This window comes from Typopeltis vanoorti, chromosome 17, assembly GCF_054136105.1.
Source record: "Typopeltis vanoorti isolate ZY-2024b chromosome 17, IOZ_Tvanoo_1.0, whole genome shotgun sequence".
In the NCBI taxonomy this organism is placed as follows: domain Eukaryota; kingdom Metazoa; phylum Arthropoda; class Arachnida; order Uropygi; family Thelyphonidae; genus Typopeltis; species Typopeltis vanoorti.
In genome coordinates this window covers 65,543,876-65,564,700 of record NC_143565.1, presented here as the reverse complement: position 1 = coordinate 65,564,700, position 20,825 = coordinate 65,543,876, and positions in this window count along the sequence as shown.

Below are 20,825 nucleotides of genomic sequence, written 5' to 3'. Positions count from 1 at the left end.
CATGTCAAAAACAACTATTCAACATCCACACATGGCACCCATAACAGACTCTGGCAACTTATTCCACTCATTCACCACTCTCCAAGCAACAAAAACTATTTCTAACATCCTTGCTAACCACACTCTTGCCCAGTTTCCATGGATGGCCCCCTAGTCAGCCCACCACCAGTCCTGTTCTCAGAAATATCCTCTGAATTAATCTTATAGAAACCCTTAAGTAATTTGAATGTCTCAATCATATCACCCCTTTTCCGCCTATCAACCAATTTTTGCAACCCACAAATCTTCAACCTGTTCTCATAAGGTTCATTCCATAGAACTGCTATCATCTTGGTCACTCACCTCTGGATCCTCTCCACCTCCTCCCCATCAAGAAGAAACCCTAGCGTCCATTTCTGGGCACAGTAGTCAAGATGGGTTCTTATCAAGGCTCAATACAGAGGAACAATAACATGCTTGTCTCCGCTTGTCGAAGTATTCTTCAGTAACCAAGTGATTTGATGAGCTGATTTAGCCACTTTTGCGATGTGCCCCCTAAACTTCAACTCCCTATCCACCAACACTCCCAAATTTCTGGCCTCGTCAATCTCCCGGAGTACAGCTCCACCAACATGGTATACTGCTGCTAATCTTTTCACCCCAAAATGCATAACCTTACACTTTGCCACATTATTCATTCTCCTTAACCCAGTCCTCCAATCTATCCAAATCATCCTGCACAATTTTTACATCATGTGCATTCACTATTGCTCTACCCAACTTTGCATCATCAGCAAACAAATGAACAGTTCCTCTCAGATCCTTTCCTATATCGTTAATGAACAAATTAAATAGTGGTGGTCCAAGAATAGAACCCTGCGGCATACCTCTAGTCACAGGTTGTCTTTTGGACTCTACCCCTGAATAAACTACTTTCTGATATCTCTCCATCAACCACCCTCCTATCCATCTCACCAACCCTATATCCATCCCCATATGCTGCAGTTTACTTATTAGAATTATCATCAAAGCCATTTTAGTCTATGTAGATAATACAATATATCTACGAGTACAATATATAGGTAATTTTAGACAGATTTTTTTTAAATAAGAAATGTATAGATCAGAGGTGGCCAACCTTTTACGTTCCATGTGCCAAATTTTTCACGCACGAGTTCAGATGCGCCATGCAATTCTTGTACCCTTAAAAACTCCCTGTAAGAATATGTTAATATGGACATATATTAATATAGACAAAGCTTAATTTTCTAAAAAGTACAAAACCGGAAATGTTCACAAAGGACGAACTATGCACAGCTTCGTTGTAAACTCGTTGTATCAGTTGTAAACTAACTGACAAAAACCTGCTATGCACCGCTATTGCTAACGCTTGGTGCCTCTGGATCAAACAAGTAAATGTGCAAAAGTTGTTCACGAAACAATAAAATCGTAAAAAAATAATTATTAAGTTTTAGATTTTTCCCCTACAAATCGGTTTTTCGTTAATACTGTTTGCATAAATTGGCTTAGTTTTTTATTAATATCATTGGAGTCCAATGCGCCACTTTTGGCGAATACGCCATAGATTGGCCATCCCTAGTCCAGATGAATAAATAAATGAAGTAATTGGGCAAATTTTTCTGCGCATTCTATATACCTACTACAGTTAAATGACATTGCTATCATCTAAATAAATTATAATATAGTAACTATTTAATATTTTAAAATTTCTCCTAAAATTTTGTCAGAAAAAGGACCCGACTGTAACCATAATTGACTGGATAGATACATTTCAGATATCCAAAAAGTCAAATTTCATTTTAATTCCATCGTGTTACAACGGAATGATTCCATTGTATAAGTTTTGTAAACGTTTGCAAAGTTTTGACAAATACTCCCAGTCAAAACTGAGATATCTTGACAAATTCTGTATGGATTCTGTATGGATACCGAATTTGGATAACAATTCACCCAGTCGAGGAATGACTTGCCTATGGAGGACGACCAAAACGAATCTCTTTTTAATGCATATCCATTTTGAGAAATTAATTTGTTTGCACAATAACATCGCTGCATATAACATTACGTGTGTTTTGCAAAATGTGCCAACACCCATATCATGCACACTGTTCGAACGCACATCCGTATGCAAGTTATTCTTGGACGCTGGCCGGATGGATTTTATTGAAAACTAGAATCCATATAAAAATGTGTGAAGTCATCTCAATTTTTGTTTCAATTACACATTAACAGCTGTAAAAGGCAGCAAAATGTTTCTCAATTATATATAATAATACCTTCTCTTTGGCTGAATGAAAATGATGCATACCAGAATATGTCAAGTGGTTGATGTTAGGCTCATTCGTATCATTTTATTGACAAACCCATCCCACCTGCTAGTAATGATTTCTTACAGGCTGTATGGAATTTAATGAAATTTGCTATTCAGGATATGTCTTAAAATTAGTGGATTCGTCGAAAATTAGTTTAATTTAATCTCTATTTCAATCGGAATAATTGTAGTGGTAAAATAAAATCATAGAAGGCGTGTTCAAAAAAAAAAAAAAAAAGAAAAAAATACTGCACTTTTGCTATAAAGACTTTATTGCTCATTTTACAACATTTTAAGCACCATCCTCTTCAAAGTAGTCCCGTCTATGGCGATACACCATTCGCAACGCTTCTTCCGTTGTTGGAATGCTTCCCGGAACGCACTTTCTGTGATGGCGCGCATTTCTCTTACCACATTTTCCGGAATCTGGAAACAATGTCCTTTCAAAGTACTTTGGGAAACAGGAAAAAGTCTGCTGGGGCTAAGTCCGAGAATAGGATGGATGGGACACAATGGATGTCTGGTGTTTTACCATATAACTGCGAATGGGGAGGGACGCATGAGCAGCCCACAATTCAGGTCTCTTTCTTCCTGCACACAGCATCCCTGAAACGCGCTAAAACTTCCTGGTACAACTCTTTGTTTACCATCTGACCACGTGGTACAAATTCATAATGGACAATGCCTTTCCAATAAAAAAACACAACCAATATTACCTTGATCTTTGACCGACTCATCCGTGCTCTTTATGGTCGAGGAGACCCCTTCCCAATCCACTGCGCCGATTGTATCTTGGTTTCAGCATCATAGCCATAAACCCATCCAATTTTTAACAGGTTTGCAGCAAAATTTCACACACACACACACACACACACACACACACACACACACACACACACACACACACACACACACACACACACACACACACACACACACACACACACACACACACACACACACACACACACACACAAAGTTGTTCTTCAAGCGCTTTCATTGCCACTCTGTCACTAATAGCTTGTGCGTTCACTTCAGCGGATGTAACTTGACGACAGCAGATCAGGGCAGTTTGTTGTCAAAACCTGCCGCTAGGTGCGCTCAGTAGCTGCAGCGCGCTCTCTATGCCGTTTGGCGCGCTATTTAAAAAGTTCAGTCTGTTTTTGAACATACCTCGTATGTCTAAAATACATTAAGCCAAAAAGAGTTCAAGGTTCTATTTCATAACAACGACCTTGACAATCCTCAATTTATTGTAGAAAAAAAAAAACACTCGATAGAACTGCTTGGATATCGTAAATTTATGATAGGTCTCACATAAACAATAGAAATTGCGACAGTTCATCTCTGCAATTTCAAACGGACTTATAAGAGCTCTGCTTAGTTGATCTGTGCTTGGTCATATGAATACATTATAAATCAGTAATGTTAGTTCTCATTTTCTTGCTTCGCTTTTATTTGCAAAATAATTCGAAATGATATTCTGGTGTGATGAAATTCAGTGAAATTTGGTACTTTAGATTTCTCTTGAAATCTGGAGTTCTTTCAATTTTGGTTTCAATAGGACAATTTGCATGTCAAAATTAAGTTAAACAAAATTATACAGTATACATGCCCCACAGTCCGCTATTGTGGTAATGAATCGTGTCACTTTAAGGATACAGATATGAAACACACTATTTTTATTATTATGTCATTCATTTTTCTTTTCTTTTATTTGGTTATGTAATGTAGTCATAATTTTACAACTACCATTGGTCATATTGCAACCGAAATTGAGATGACAAATTTTATTCGATATATTAAATGCTAAATTTTGTTAAACTTAAACTTGCCTTAAACGAGATATTACCATTATTTCGAATTCGTTGGCCAATTTTTCCAGTGAAACCAAAATTGAAATTAGCGGACACAATTACACTATGCACCAAATTTCCATCCAGTCCTTGAGAGATTTCTGCTTTGCATACTTTCAAAATATCTTGCAAAAGTTTGCATATGCCGATGATCCGATTAATGCAAATATTGAAAGAACTTGATAATTTTTTTGTAATGAATCTAAGTACTACCGAATTCGAGTAAAATTTCTCCAGGAATAATTTGCATGCGCAAAAAATGTATGTAATGGGTGATTTCGTTCTAAAGCACCTAAAACTGTTTAATTTTGAAATTAAATCGGTCCACATGAAACCAAAACTGAAAGGAGAAAATCTCAGTAGAGTGTCTAAACATCAACTATTATTGCATTCTATCTAGACAGAGTAGTACTGAATTTCCTTAAATTAGATTTGGTTGCAGTTGTTGCTTTGTACGTTTAGAAAAGGTTTTTGCCAAATTTTGCCTTCTGACAATTAGATTGCAACGAAAATTGAGATAGCTCTGCATTCCTGATGGATTCTAAATACTGTGATGTACAAATTTTTCCAGCAGAGCCTAGAAATAACAAACGTACAAAACGGATCCTATACTTGTATACACATGTGCGAAACGTATCTAAAATCAAATCTTGGTTCAGTTATTCAGATAATGAATGTAACATTTTATTTATTTATTTATTTATTTTTGATAATTTGATACGAAAATGATGTTTTATATTGTGTTATAAGAAAATGATTGTATTGTATTATAAGAAATTTTTGTAGTTTCGATATAATTAAAGTTAAAAGTTATAACGTTTCTGATTTATCTCAGTATATGAAACGAATGTGAAACTGCAATTCGCTGCATTCTATGGAAAACTATCGTATATTCATTTCATATAGAATATCAGTGTTTATAGAAACGAAGAAAAATTAATATTCATATTACCCTTCACCGCTCGTTTTCCTTTTATAAAGAGTCTACTTCTTTAGAAAAATAAGCAGCAATAGTAATTTCACATTTTCTTAATAATGATAATGATGATAAAGACTTCGTAGATATTTGCATATGAGAGGGAAACTATTCCAAGAAAAGCTCCAGTAAGAACAACAATCTTATTAGATCACTGAGGATGGTTTATTACACACTAAAATGATAAAAGATAGTCCCCGATCAATAATTTCAATGCGAGAAAAAGGTGTGGGAAGCATCGTTTGACCAGATGTTGAAGATCTTGGGTAACATAGAAAACTGACTGCCATTAGATAAGGCAGATGGCACAGGATCTCAAACTTACTCTCTTACAGTCATAATCGTCTACATTCTTTAAATTGAAGTAAAAATGGACTCAGTATGGCAGCAGTGCCATGGTAGAAGTGGAAATGAATAGCTGTGAAAAAACTAAACGACTATCGGTTTTTAAAATAACATCTAATCTAGAAAATATGTTTAACAAATAACCATTAATAATTAATGCTTCTTATTGTTTACAATTTTATCAGGATATCGCGTTTATGATGAATGAATTCAGAATCGTAGGGATATTGCAGTATATAATTCACATTTTAATGGTAAATATCTACGTTAGAATAGGCTTATTGCATTTTTTTCAGCAAACACTGCGTATGTAGCTTCATATAAAGTGCTCTCTTTATTATAATTTTTTAAGACTTGCCCCTACGTACCTATGCATCGCCTACTAATAATCCGTCGTACTTTCCCTAGATGAATTTGATGTGTTTACACGCATCAAAGCTTTCGATGAGAAAATAATGCGATCGCAACTCAAACTGAGATTACTCGATAAATTTTGATCGATATCTTAAATAGTTTCATTAAATTTCATCCAAACAGTGCGGAATTATTATTATAATTCGAATCCCACTACCAATTCTTGCCCTTGCAAATGGGCCGGTTGAAACAAGAATTAGAGATCTATGCATTTTGTAAGGATTTCAAATATCAAATATCTATAAAATCCTCTCAAGCAGTCTGGTAATAACTCGAGTACTTTAAGCACAAAACGAATTTAGTTGGTGCTACGCGAATGTTTCTAAACTCAAAACTGTCTTTAGGTCCAGCCTTTGTGTTAAATAATTGCCATTATACGACATTTTTTTTAAATAATTGTCTGATCATTTCTGTACTTCATTTGTTGGTGTATTTAAATAGGGCCGAATTTAATGAAAACCAGAAATCCGCGTTAAAGAGCATTAATAATGGCTTTATTTATTTAATTTAAAGACGATTTCATTCGAACAAGTTTCACTAAAACTATACCAAAGACGAACTTTCATTGAACTACACTCCCCGAAAAAGATGCAGCATTTAAAATCACACCAAAATCATATGCCGATGCGTACATACGTTTCTTAGATTAGCAAGTCAAATTCTCCAGTTTAGCTTATTCATATGAAACCGAAATACTGTGATTGATTTGACTGAATCCTTTTTAATGTGTTTTCTAGTACATCACTAATTACAATAGTAACCAATGTGTTTTACACGTTCACGCATATCAGGTATACCAAACTACTCACCCTTTTATGGCTCTTTCACTTACTCCATGCTGACCTGTTTCACTACCCGCGAAATATATACTCGCACCACTGAGTTGGATTGACCGTATTTGCATCCTACACAATTTAAATCACTGATATAAAAAAAACGAAACAGCATGTGTTTAGTATAAAGAAAAATTACATCTGCGATTATAAAGTCTGCAACGCACCATTTCATCGACTAATAACTGAAAAGGAATAACCTCGAGACACAATCGCACGTACCATGGTTAAAAGCTTGTATTCCGAAACTATATTTTTATCTAATTTTTTTAATATAAATCCCACGCACAAGTTGTAAATCTCTATTTTATAATTATTAGCACGATGGGTGAGCTGAATATTAGATAATCAAAAAAACCCTAATCTATAGACTAAATATGGAACTTTTTAACACTTAATGCCTCCAGTAAGCAGGATTTTGGTCTCACACAGAGAAATGAAATTCATCTACCACATGAACAAGACATTCACATACATTCATGATAGGATTCGAACCCTCAGTGTTAGTTAAAAAGTCACCTTCCACATGTCCAGCTAAGTATGAGTTCAACAATGACGTCTTCAAAATATTAAAAATATTTTGAAATATTCTCTTAAAATATATATATATGAAGTATCACATACTTGTATATATTCTTTTGCTATAAAACATCTAGTAAAATTGAATTTTATTTTACTTAATTTTGAAATATACATGCATATGTCAGTGTTCAATTGAGCTATTTTATGTTATTTGAAAAAAAAAAACTGACCACTTGATTGCTTTAAAAAAATTACCAGATAAAGTAATTCTAAATGTATTTGCGAAATAAGAAAGTTTATGTGATGATTTTGGTGTTGCAAAATCGCTGAAGTGTCATATTGTTATTTATTAACTAATAACAGTAGCATTGCCATAATGTAGGAGTTCAGATGTAGCAACATTTGCCTTTCAGTAGTTCAAATTCCGGATAGGAGGCGAGAAAATATGTTAAAGCTTTTTTTCACCTGATGAGTTATCCTGAGTTGCAGGTTTTTCTTTCCTGAAACGCAGGTTTTACATCTGTAAAAGAGCAAACCCACACAACACAGCAAACACAAAAGAGGTGATAGCCGTACTGCTTCGGCTGTAATTCAAACTAAATTCACTTTTATATGTTTACTGCTGTAAATTAAATGATACCTTACAATTCATTACTAATAATCTAAAATGTACACTTTATATAAACTCCCATGTTCTATCATATTTTCTCATCCAAGTTGTGCACTTAAAATGAAATTCATAAAATCAAAATGTTGGTTTTTAAGGCACTGAAAGAATATATCGTGTAATTTTCCTATACTTGAACCTTTATTCGACTCACTTAGAATGAAAAAAAAAGAAAACAAACAGCTGAAGATGACACGTAATTATAATAAGCACAGTTCTTTGTCAAAAATTTACACCCTTTATGTTTTTAAGATAAGGAATTTCTTGGTTTGAATTGCGAAATCATATATATCGAACGATTAACTAACTTAGATTAAACTTCAGTAACCCTGCTTAAATATTCTACAACTCTGTTAGTCTAAACACGTATGTAATACGCATTGATTTAATTAAAATCAAAACCGGAATGCGCTCTCTGTTTACATAAACTTGTTTAATCTCCCGAGATTTTTTCTCAGGAGATAAGCGCTTATTTCTTTACTTGATGGTTTAGTCAACAATATGCAGTCTCATTTTCCAGACATTGCCAATGGATTCTTGTCGAAGCTACAACTTTCCTCTTATCTCTGCGCGTTGTAGTAGTAGTAGTAGTAGTAGTAGTAATATCGATTTGTCCTCTGGTTGGCAGACTGCCAAGTTTTCCTGGGCATGTTTCCAGTATCCGTACGAAGTACGAGTTGGATTTAGAACGTCAAAAGAAATAAAGAAATAAATGCAGGTTAAAGCATATGTGTGTGTGTGTGTGTGTGTGTGTGTGTGTGTGTGTGTGTGTGCTAGAGCGCCCCTGCTATCTCATTTCTTTTGCATGCGATAGCGTAGTTCCTGTTACTATATATGCAATCTATCGGGATCATAAAATGCTCTCGTTTGTATTGAGAGAACTCCGGTATGCGATCTTTTTGTTACTAATGGGAGAGTATTTAGAACAATGACCTTATTCTTTCGACGGTGCTTTTTGGCAGTTTTTTCCCCAAGTTGGAAACTTATCTAAGCAGTTACCCCTCCCCCTAACATTCCATACAGGCTTCCCTATGATGGAAGCTTGTATTTATGAAGGAAATAATTCATTAATTATGCTAATAGTTTCAATTCCATAATGTCTTTACCTGTTCTACATTCTGTTTTCCTAAATCAAGTGCATGTGCGATCATTAAAAAGGTAGTAACAAATTTCCTACTCCCTATCATTTGTTACTTCCATAGAAGTGTCCAAGTTTAGAGAAGTTTCAGATATCGTTTTTATTGATGTCGAGTTCTATACAAGCATTCAGATATCTCTGCAGAACTCATATTTTTAGCGTTGCATTTTAGGATGCTAAAATAGTGCTATAATTCAGCTCTGGGATCCATTCAACGGAATGCTTACTTATCTGCTATTTAAATATATATAAATATATATGTGTATATATATACTTCGAAGCTGAAGATTAAAGGTGAGAGAGTTTGATTAGAATAACGGCTATGTCAGTATCTGGTATACTCCTGTGGGTGCTGGGCGTACCAGTTTCCCTATTTCGCAAGATACTCCCCGATTTTCCCGGAGGCAAAAACCCTGCCACCACCTTATATGAGATCTGTTTGTTTTCAGTTGATTCATTGTTTTCAGAATTCGAATCGAGATATTTTTCAACCGATGGTCTCGTGTTGACGTCGCGATTGCACCACTGAGGCACTCAATGTGAGATTTTCTGTAGTTTCACAGGGAGCCATTCCATATTGGATAGAATGCTAAGATTTTGTTCCAGGAAATGTCAGTTCTTCCAGCAAATAAAGAAACTTCCTTGAAAAAATCACTGTATTCGTCGTCTCAGTGTTAATTCGTCAGTACTTAACCATGTTTTTCAGCCAGCTAATTGCAAACGGAAGTTGCACAGTGAAAAACGGAGCTGATTTACGATAATATCGTTGATAATATACACGCATTCCTTTTTTGAGTTGTTTTTGATACTGAAATTCCCATGAAAGACATTAATCTGACATGGGTTGCATTTTAGATTTTATTAGTGCACTTTAGAAAGTAAGCTAATCATTATTGATATCTATGAAACAATAATACTAATAGTATGCTTCATCACACACCTAGTTTGGTGTTATGCACCTTGAACGGCTTCATTTCACTCAGTGAACAATTGGAAGACAGTTTATATTACTTAATGAGGAAATGACCAAGTTAAAGAACTTCCAAATGTTCAAGTTTTGGCGTTCTGCTTAGAAACGCTAACCAGAAGGAAGCAGATTCAGCCTCTTGCGTATTATTATATTCTTTGTGTTTTAAGCTGATCGAATTGCAAAGTGACTTGTCGCGCAAATACGAGTTGTAGCATTGAACGGGCTCGAACCCTCACAGTGGAGAAAGTTACACCTGCATATTAATTTTGTGACTGGCAATATTTTCGGTATATTCGGTTAAAAAATGCTGGTTTATTAAAATTTCAGGACAGACTTGGAGGAAAAGGGACACCAACACAGACTACTTCATTTATATAATAACCTGTCAGTAAAATTCAGAATTGTCTGTGGATTGCTAATTCATTTTTGAAGAATGCAATTACTGATTAATTTTATAAAGTATACAATCACTGATTACCTTAGTTAAGCATGGCTTAAATGCTGTACAGAAAAATGTCTAGGTGCAATACTTAAAACAAAAACAACAACAAAATAAAAAGCACACGCGGTGCACATGTTTAAACGAAACCCGTCGCCTATCACTAAATGTAAAGGCAAAAAGGAAGGATAGCATTCGTTTCGTAATTTTTTAAATACAATTTTGCTATCACCAAAAATTTTAAAAAAATGTCACAAAAATGAAAACTAACGCAAGCGTACCACAAGCAGTTTCTGTAAATAATCAAATTACAGACAATCATTGTTTCACATCTTGAATGATTATAGGCGAAACCAGCACGAATGCACAGATGGGGTACACTCAACGGAAACTCCTCTAGTGCAATGCGGGAACATAAATATTGCACCGAATAATAAATATCCTCAATAAACTTTACGAAACCATCGATGAGTAAGCGAAAATTTGTACGCTAACCAGTGCCACCAATATCATAGAATAGTGAAGTGGCCTCACTTCTCTGTCAGTCATCTTAGTACATGATGTCTTGAACTTTTTAGTTGGAGTAGTGAGCAAGCTAACTCTTTAAATAATTATGCTTATCAATGTCAATATGGATTTGGTATTCTTCCAGAATTTTTATTTATGATTTCGGTATTTTTCCTTTTTTTTTTATTTCAAGGCTCTAATTATTCCCACATTCTTCTGTTGTTATGTTTGGTTTCCTCAGGGATGTATTTAAAACTTACGACAACACACTTTCGTGTTAAATATTTATGATACAAGCAGTCCTTGTAGGTTTTTGAACGATGTTGTTTGAACTACGAATCTTCAATGTAGTCATCACACGTCTTGCATACAAAACTTGTCTGTTGAATTTATCAAACACTGCAATAGTGGCCCATACAGCCCATATATTTTTTAGTTTTTAATTATGGTGAATTAACCAAATACTGCTGTAAATCATTTCATCATTTTATTACAGTTCACAGCTACATTTGCTTCCTTTCAAATAATAACTATAACACAGACTGAATGCTTAAATGGAGATACTGCATCAGGTTTCTGCGGGAGAATCAAACAAAAGACACACGTGATCTAAGAAATACAAAGGAGAAATACGTTTCTACAGAATAACAACAGAGGCAGCACACCCATAATACGTAATGTAGTGTGGGAGTGCTGCTGTTTGACTGTGCGATGCAGTGCGTTATGTGCTCTTTGAACTGCTGAATTAAAAAGTCTTATTCAGATAATCTTGGCTCAGAGATTTAATTAGGGATGACACGTTTACTCCAAATTAGGGACATTTCTCCCCGGTGACAAACACCTCTTATAAGATTACAAAAAACCTTACTGATCATTGAATGATATAATATTTATCGGGATATTTTTCAACATCTTATTGTATATTCCAAGTCGCCATCAAAAAATCTTCTATTGTCCTCACTTATCAAGAATAAGAAAGGGATCAACAGCACCACTGGAGACCCACCAATTAACCAGAAACTATCACTATGATCACCGAGCTTATGCACCTACTTCTGAACATAAGGCCTACTTAGTAAAGTGCTGTGTTATGGTCGACTTTCCATAAATTTCTCTAACAGTGTCGGAATGCTGTAGGGCTCTGCACTTTGATTTCTCGCTCTCATTGCACATAAATGATTTTTCTCTCCCAAATTTCAACTCACATGCCTAGCTTTTCTGATAATAATATATTTCATTCAATTTCTTTATTATTTGTAAAACCTTTGAATATTCAAACGTTCCAAGCATCAGGATCTTCGATAACCACTTTATTTGAATACTGAACTTTTTTCTTCACTCTTGAATGGGACTGAACTGGCTTGAAAAAGAGTACGATTCGGTATTAAGGTCAAAGTGCTGGTTTAAACTCATAACAATGTTTAATGGTTTAATAGAGGGGAAAGCAGCACTGTGAAAGAATGAAAGACAGATTTAATGGTTCCACTGTTTCATCTCTATCATAGGCAATTATCTCGTATACAACGAGAACACAAGATTTAATCACGCACAAAACATAAAATATAATAGATAAATAAGTGGACGATATTAGACTAAGCCTAAGAGAGGCGCCCTGTGGGGCTGCTGGTAGGCAGCCGGGGCTGTTTTGATGGGATCGAAGAATTAATATTTCCCAACTCTTGGAAAGTTTCACGCAACTATATTTAGATTAGAAACTATAACTCACTTTTAGGAATGAGTTATAGTTTAGTTAGTCCAGTCCAGTTAGTCCAGTTAGTCCAGTGAGTAATATTTATTATCCTACTAGTTTCACCGATTTTTGTTATGGGAATCTTCAAGGATACAATTGGTAAACGATATGAAAGTAACAGACTAGGTTTTAACTGACAATTCTAATTAATACAAAATTAGTACTGTGCGTGAGAGAATACGTGTGTCGCGGGTACATGATTTATTTGTTGAGAGACATAATGTAATTGGCGTGAAAGTTTATTTCTTTGGTGTTTTAGAATCTAATTAAAGTTTTCCAAATATCCGGTAGGATTTGACCTTGATTCTTATTTAGGTTTCCTGTTGAACGGGCGACTATAGCAGCTTCTCCTTCTATATGAAAAAGATGAAAAACTTCACCAATAACAGTATCAACCTGTCTGTGTATAGAAAACTTGTAAAAAACTTTACATGTACGCGCGATACGTGTATTATTCACGTTCAATGCCATTTTAGTTTGTAACTATAATTTTTAGAATTTACAGTTAAGATCTATTTTGTGATATGTTTTAACCTCAGTGCTTGTACCCGTCGATGCCAACAGCTTAAGTTTGGTGAAACTAGTTGGTATTAAAATACTTATCCGTTTACACTTGATCAATGCATATCGCATGCATTTGGAGTCTATGTATTACTGACGTATCATATAACACTGTGTATTATTACGTGTCATTCCGTATTATTTTAAATAATTCAAGTAATAAAAATTAAATTATCTAAGGAAACTATTACAACTAACTGCATATTTTAAAAGTAACCTAGTTCACCACTTCAAACCGTGATTTAGAGTTGTATTTTTATATTACTTCTACACAAGAAGTAATATAAAAATACAATAATACCTTGTAATAGTACATCAGTATCGTTGGGTGGGCTAAGGATTTTTTCTATTTCTCTGTATTTTTATTAATTTTCTTATTTTTATATTTTCTATTATTTTTGCATAATGCGTAACCTTGCTTCAAGCTGCTTTAGGCCTCCCATAAGAAAGATGATGGTTTGACACTGGTTGATGAAATTCGTCTCCCACTTAAAGGCAATCTCAAACATCCAATTTCTCCAGCGAGATTCGAACCCGTAGCTTGGAGAACGGGTACGTTAACCTCTCGGCCGGCTGTGATATAATCTCTCATATTCTATATACTTTTAATGTACTATCCACTTTCTTTGTTGTAAAATTAATTCATTATAAACCGGAAAGTTTTAAACTTTATATTTCATTAGTAGCAATTGCTGAAACTAGTGCTCTGACTACAATACATTTTAGCTAGTGAAATCACCGTTTTCAGCACTGCTGAAGCTTTCGCGTACCACATATTGAATTAATAACATGCTCTTCTAAGAGACTCTTTCCGTCACTTCTAATGCATAATAAAACGATTTGCCGATATTCCATGCGGTTAGTTTTTAATATTTGCTGATGGGCTGCAATCCGTGTTTTGTTTCTCGTGCTTATTTTTCTAGAAACTGCCTCAGGATTGCACAATTATTTGGTGACAAAACTAACGTAATCGAATATATGAAGGTTAGTTTATTGTGAAATACAACTTGAGTCAATATGTATTTCCAAAGTGTCTTTCAGTAAACAAAACCAGCGTTTTGTTTGCGAAACAAAACGCTAATTTGGAATTTGTTGTTTGAATTACTGTATCGTGTTAATTTGTTGTAGGAATATGACAAGATTTCTCACAACTGCAATATCTGCAGCGGGTCGTCACATATAGTAGACAAAAGGTTTGCAGCCAGTTTGTCAATGTTGTTTACTCCCGAAAAACACTGTTCAGCAAACAAAATGTTGATTTTGTATACTGCACAATGTTTTGTTTAATCTTCAAAAGGTTCGAAGGTAGCTTCTCCAAGAGGAATAAAATTTCTTTAATGGCAGCTGTTGGCATCGGCCATTTTTCCCTGCCATCCTCATTTTCATATGTATATACAGTATATATATGATGAAGTCAGCAATTAAGTAAGATACTTACTACCTACAGTTGAACTTACCGATTCCATTCATGATTCTTGATTAGTGTAATTTGGTAGGTACAATGGACTACGTCAGTGCATAGAATGGAATATTAAAGAAACAGGTGAAGGAGCTTATAACACATTTATCCTAATTAATATCTAGGATCTTTCCCATGAATCTTTGCATTTAATTAGGATAAATGTTTTATAATCTCCTTAATCTCCTTATAGAAACCAATTCTCACAGAAACAAGTGAAGAGGGGAGAAGAGGTCATTCTCTTCTCCCCTCATCCTCCCCTTTGATTTTCGTTTTTAAATTCTCTCTCTCTCTCTCTCTCTCTCTCTCTCTCTCTCTCTCTCTCTCTCTCTATATATATATATATATATATATATATATATATATATATATATATATATATATATATATATATATATTATATATATATATATATATATATATATATATTCACGCGTTAGCTCTCTCTCTTCAGTTTCTGTGCGGACCGTTCATGAAGAAATAAACTAACGCAGCGAGCTTCAAGTAAATCATAGAGCGAGCGAGAGAGAGAGAGAGAGAGAGAGAGAATGTCTGAATGGTTCTACGAACATTATTGTGTTGGCTATTTCTGGATCCCGTACTCCCACTCAATAACTGAACGGTATGCAGACAGGTACGTTTTGGCAGCGTGCCAAATAATTCCCGCTTAAACATCTCTGCGCTTGCTTTGCTGATTTTCTTAGCAACACGGAAACGAATGCAGTTCAAAGCCTTCAAGCAACGGCAGCTGTCCTCTTTCGTATGTGTAAAATATCCTCTGATCACGAGGGAAATGCAAGTGACCGCACTCACCCTGGACACTGTCCGAGTTCATAAAAAAGTAAATGACTTAGACGAGTTCTTATCTAACTGCTTCCACAGCCAATGTATCAAATATTCCATCAAGGGCAGATATTTTCCCCCATTCTGGGTACCCTGACGGACAACACCGCACATCGGAAAAGCATCGTTTCTTCTGCAGTGAGGACTATGAACCTTATGGAGTCATCGTTATCGATTGACGGGGAAATCACGGAAGCAGGCGAATGCTACTACTATTACTACCACTACCGCCCGAGATGATGAAGGTCTCCGGTACGTGACGGATTACAGAAACACCAGACTTTAGTTACCGAGTCCGTAATGGTTTATTTGATGGAAGCACGAGCTCCTTGAATGCCTGTAATGTCTAGTGATTGTGTTCGCAGACTCGTTTATGAGGAGGGGGCATTGTGGTGGTGATTTTTTAGGGGAGAAGGGGGACAAAATTAACGATAATTATTAGGATTTTGGTTTCGAGTGGATGGGATGTTTCGGAGATCTGTGTCTGCCTATTATACGCTTTCAGTTTCTGTAGATATTAAAGGAATGCCATTCGATACTACTACAATAGTAGACAGAGTCAATGACCCCTGCCGATGACAAAATCGTCTGCAGTTGTCAGTGATTTATTGTCTAAGTGTACGTGCGTAGTTGGTGAAGATCATAAAATCTAGAGTGCATGCGCAGTCCTTAATATTTCAAAACTGCACACGTATATAGCCTCAATATTTGAATATTTTAAGGAAAAGCGTATTGGAATCTACTTGAGAATTTACTCGATGGATCTGGTCCAGATTTCAAAACTAGTTTTTTGATGAATTTTACCTCGCTATCTACATGCATTAAATTAAAAAAATTTTATTCTCATATGAAATATGCAGATTTCCTTGACCAATGGAAAGATTATATACGAGGGGGAGGGGGCTGGAAAGTTCTGATAAACACTTAGAACAAAATGCTATTAAAGCAACTGATATAAATGTTATGAAGGTAACTTATGTTCTTATATTCTTATATCCTCGTATAGCCTTTCTTGTGGTTATATCAGTTCCTTTAATAGTATTTTTGTTCTAGCTGTTTATCAGAACTTTCCAGCACTCCCCCCCCCACTCGTATATGGAACGGGCAATTTACAAATATTGTTATATTTACATTTTCCCATTCGTTTACATTTCATGATATTGTTCTAGATTTATTATAAAAGCAGTATTTATTTTGAATCGATATATGATTTTAGTGAATTAAAAGTTATATGCATGAAACTATTTCATTGATTAATTTCACGAGAACAATATGATTATTTCCTCTTATTGTAGTTATATGCAGTCATATCCCTTGTATTAAATAAGTGTTCAACTGTTCCTTTTTTTTTCATTCAGAAAGCGGTTCACTTAAATTCCACGTAAGAAAGGAGTAATAGTTGAATAAACGAATAAACGAGTTGGGAGGAATTGAATTTAATCTAAAATAGCACAGATAGTATAGCTGATATTAGAGCAAAATGATAAAAATCTAATAATCATATTGTGTTAATGGATTCGGTCACCAAAGAAATTTGAATAAGCATTCAGTCCTTAAAAATTTGCAACAACAACAGCAATCTGAGGAATCTGAGGAATACTAGTCCCTAGAAGTCACCATACGCTCACACCTAGAGCACTCTGCAAGAGGAGCACTAATAAGAGCACCACGCAAACACATTAACTTCGCAGATGCTCCCCACAATATATTTATTTTCACTAGAAAAACGCCAACAAGAGTGCACCACTATATCTGCTATTAAAACAGATAGTGGAAACATCATAGAAAATCATGACGAAACCCTCTTATATACCTTGCAGTACTACAAAAATTTGTACCAAGCCAACCCAACATCTATGGAGGCCACGAATATAATTCTCTCCGATGTGAAAAGACTCTCACCAACAACAACAACAAGGAGTAACACAGAACTCCCCATCACGTTACACGATCTGAAAACTGCCTGCACCTCCTTACCTGAAGATAAATCTCCTGGCATAGACGGGCTCACCACTAAATTTTACCAGTCCTTCTGGGAACAGCTTGGACCTATCCTCTACAGAGTTTTTGTCGACGCAAATACCAATGTCTTCCCACTCAATATGACAACATCAGTTATTAAACTCATTCCAAAGAAAGGAGACGCGACGAAACTAGGAAACTGGAGACCCATCTCTATCACAAACACCGACTGCAAAATTATATCAAAAGCCATTGCCAACAAACTTAAACCCGCTCTGAGCGAAATAATAAATAGGCATCAGAACTATTCCATCCCTGGAAGATCTATCCACGAAAACTTACACCTCATAAGGGATCTCATAAGCATAGCGAACAACAACAGTGAAACAATGGGTCTTGTAACACTAGACCAAGAAAAAGCTTTCGACCGCTTTGAATACCTTTACCTCTTCAACTGCTTGAAAGCATTTGGCTTTGGCTCAGGCATCATTCACTCTATTAAGATATTGTACGCCAAGGCACAGTTTTGCATGAAAATAAACAACAGGCTTACCATAACTGCACCATAGAGCAGAGGTATTAAATAAGGCTGTCCTCTATCCAGTCCTCTTTACACAACCGCCATTGAACCCTTTTTGTGTAGACTCAGCATGCTGCTCAGGGCATGCTGCCCTAAACTTCCCTACCAAATCATAACCCTGACAGCATATGCTGATGATGTTACAATCATAGCCCGCAAAGAAGAGGACTTCCATAACATACAAATGGCATACCAACAATATCAGGCAGCCTCAGGAGCGAAACTAGACACACATAAAACCACAGGACTGTGGTGTGTCAAATGGAAAAACCGAACCGATTCCCCAGTGTCTGGTACCTGGTCCGCAGAGGGAAACAAATACCTGGGGATTTACCTAGGAAACACGCCCCCTTATGTGTATAAAAACTGGGAAACACTAAACAAACGTTTCAAGCAAGTACTAGGAAAGTGGGCAGCAATACGAGCCTCTGCCTCCACAAGAGGGAGAACAATAATCGTTAACCAAATAGCCACCAGTGTCCTTTGGCATACACTAAAGATTCTTACGCCACCAGTGCAATTCATCAAACAAATAAAGTCAACCATCTATTGATTCATATGGAACAAAACAAACTGGCTTTCCTACTCCAAGCTATGTACTGCTCTCAAAGATGGAGAGCAGTACATAGCTTGGAGTACAAAATTTGTACAAAATTTGGCTCCATTGACAACAGGATAACAACGTTCCGCGCTCGATTTCTCCTTAATGTCCTACAACAGGAAATATCACACAAATGCACCACTGAATATATTTTCACTTCTGCCACTAGAGGTCTCTCTCTCTCTCTCTCTCTCTCTCTCTCTCCACAACCTTAAGAATGACAACCGCTCAAGTGGCAGTAAATTTAACAAACTTCTACAAAGATGCCCTTCGACGATGGAAGAAGCTAAACCTCCAGCACACAGTGATGACAGCATCCCTACCTGAAATCCTCATGGAATTCATCTTCTACAACACGATGGTAAGAAGCCCGATCACTCAGAAAGAGTTTTTCTTTCCTCCATGGAGCTGGCGAAGCGTGAGGATCTTGGGTGACATTCTTTCTCCAAGCCTCACTTGGCGCTTTCCAAAATCGCTCGAAAACCTGGAATATGGGAATACGTCTGAGCAGATAGACACTGTAAAGGCCGCTTTTCAAGTCGCTCTATGCCTGATAGCATAACAGAAGTGGGGCTTAGCCCTCCCAACTCAGAAGATCTGGCGCCTATCTTTCTGATAAAAACCAATAACTCATGGGAGAAACTTACACCCAGCAACACCAACAACATCCACAGCACTCTAACACAACAGTCGAACCAAAGCACTTTATCGGAAAATTCTGCATCATCTGATCAAACACTATTTCAATGGGATCTACCATATCTCACAAGAGCGATCAAACCTGACGCAGATATTTAGTGGAGAATGTGGCACAATATATTACTCACTCCTACTATATTACGAAAATGTAACTCAAACGTCTCAGATAACTGCCTGTTCTGCTACCAATTAGAAACAGTTCGTCATCTCTACTTGGAATGCCCAGTCAACACCCAATTAATCAGTTTGTCTCGGGAAACGGCAGCTCTCACCTGTGGTAGTCTTCATACAGAAGAGGAATATTTCAATCTCGTCCATGCGGAGTCTAATAACCATTCATTCTGCAATTACCTCTTCATCACCGCGAAAGCGGTAATATACAACTTCTACCTCAGACATACAAGACCAGACAGCACAGCAACTTCACAGAGAGAGTCAACTGACCAACTCATTGCAGCCTTCAAACAAAAGGTAAGAAGTCAGATCCTACACGAGCATCACCACCATAGGCAAAACAACACATTAGATCTTTTCCACCAAGACTGGAATCCACGGAATCAACTCCTGGCTGGGCGACTGCATCATAATCCACTTTCCAGCATAGAAGTGACATCATCCCCCCCCCCAAAGAAAGGGGTAAGAAGAAGGATTGTTGTGCTTAATGGCTTTAATCTAAAAAAAAAAATGTAATTCGCCTTATAAGTGACTTCGATGTAACATACCTCAACAAGAGTATGAGCATGTAACCTCTCTGCCTGACTGCAGAGAACCAAAATCCGGTTAATCCTGTACATAAGATTGTTATGTTCACAATTAAAAAAAAATATCTATCTATGAAGAAAATCAAAGCATAGGAAAAAGTAAACGAAAAATTCTCTCCCCATCGCGAACTTCAGAGGAAAGAAAATCCAGAACTGGAAAAGACAACGCTCATATTGCTCTTGAACGCTTGCCGAGTAATGAGATCCAAGGCTCTGAAAACGAAGTCTCACAGCACGAAAACACGGATCCTCCCAACAGAGATGACAAGGACGAACTAATTAAAAGCAATTCCCAGATCCAGCAACCAGAATCATCAACCCAGCCTCCCACTAATTCAAAACCTCACCCTATAGAAGAAACTACTCAAAATGGCCTTTCATCACCTGCAGCCAGCCAAGGAGAAACAGAGTTCCCAGACGATGAGGAAACTGTACTTCTACATGACGACCTAGAAGAAGAGGAAACTGAGGGCAAACTTCCCCACACTGAGCGTCCCCTAACCATGAAGCAGCTGTCATCCTTCATACAGAAAGTGAAAGGCTCTCCTCACAAACTAACTATAGCCCTTAAATACATCACAAGAATCCCGGAACTAATATCTCAACTTCAGGACCTACACTCGAAACTGAA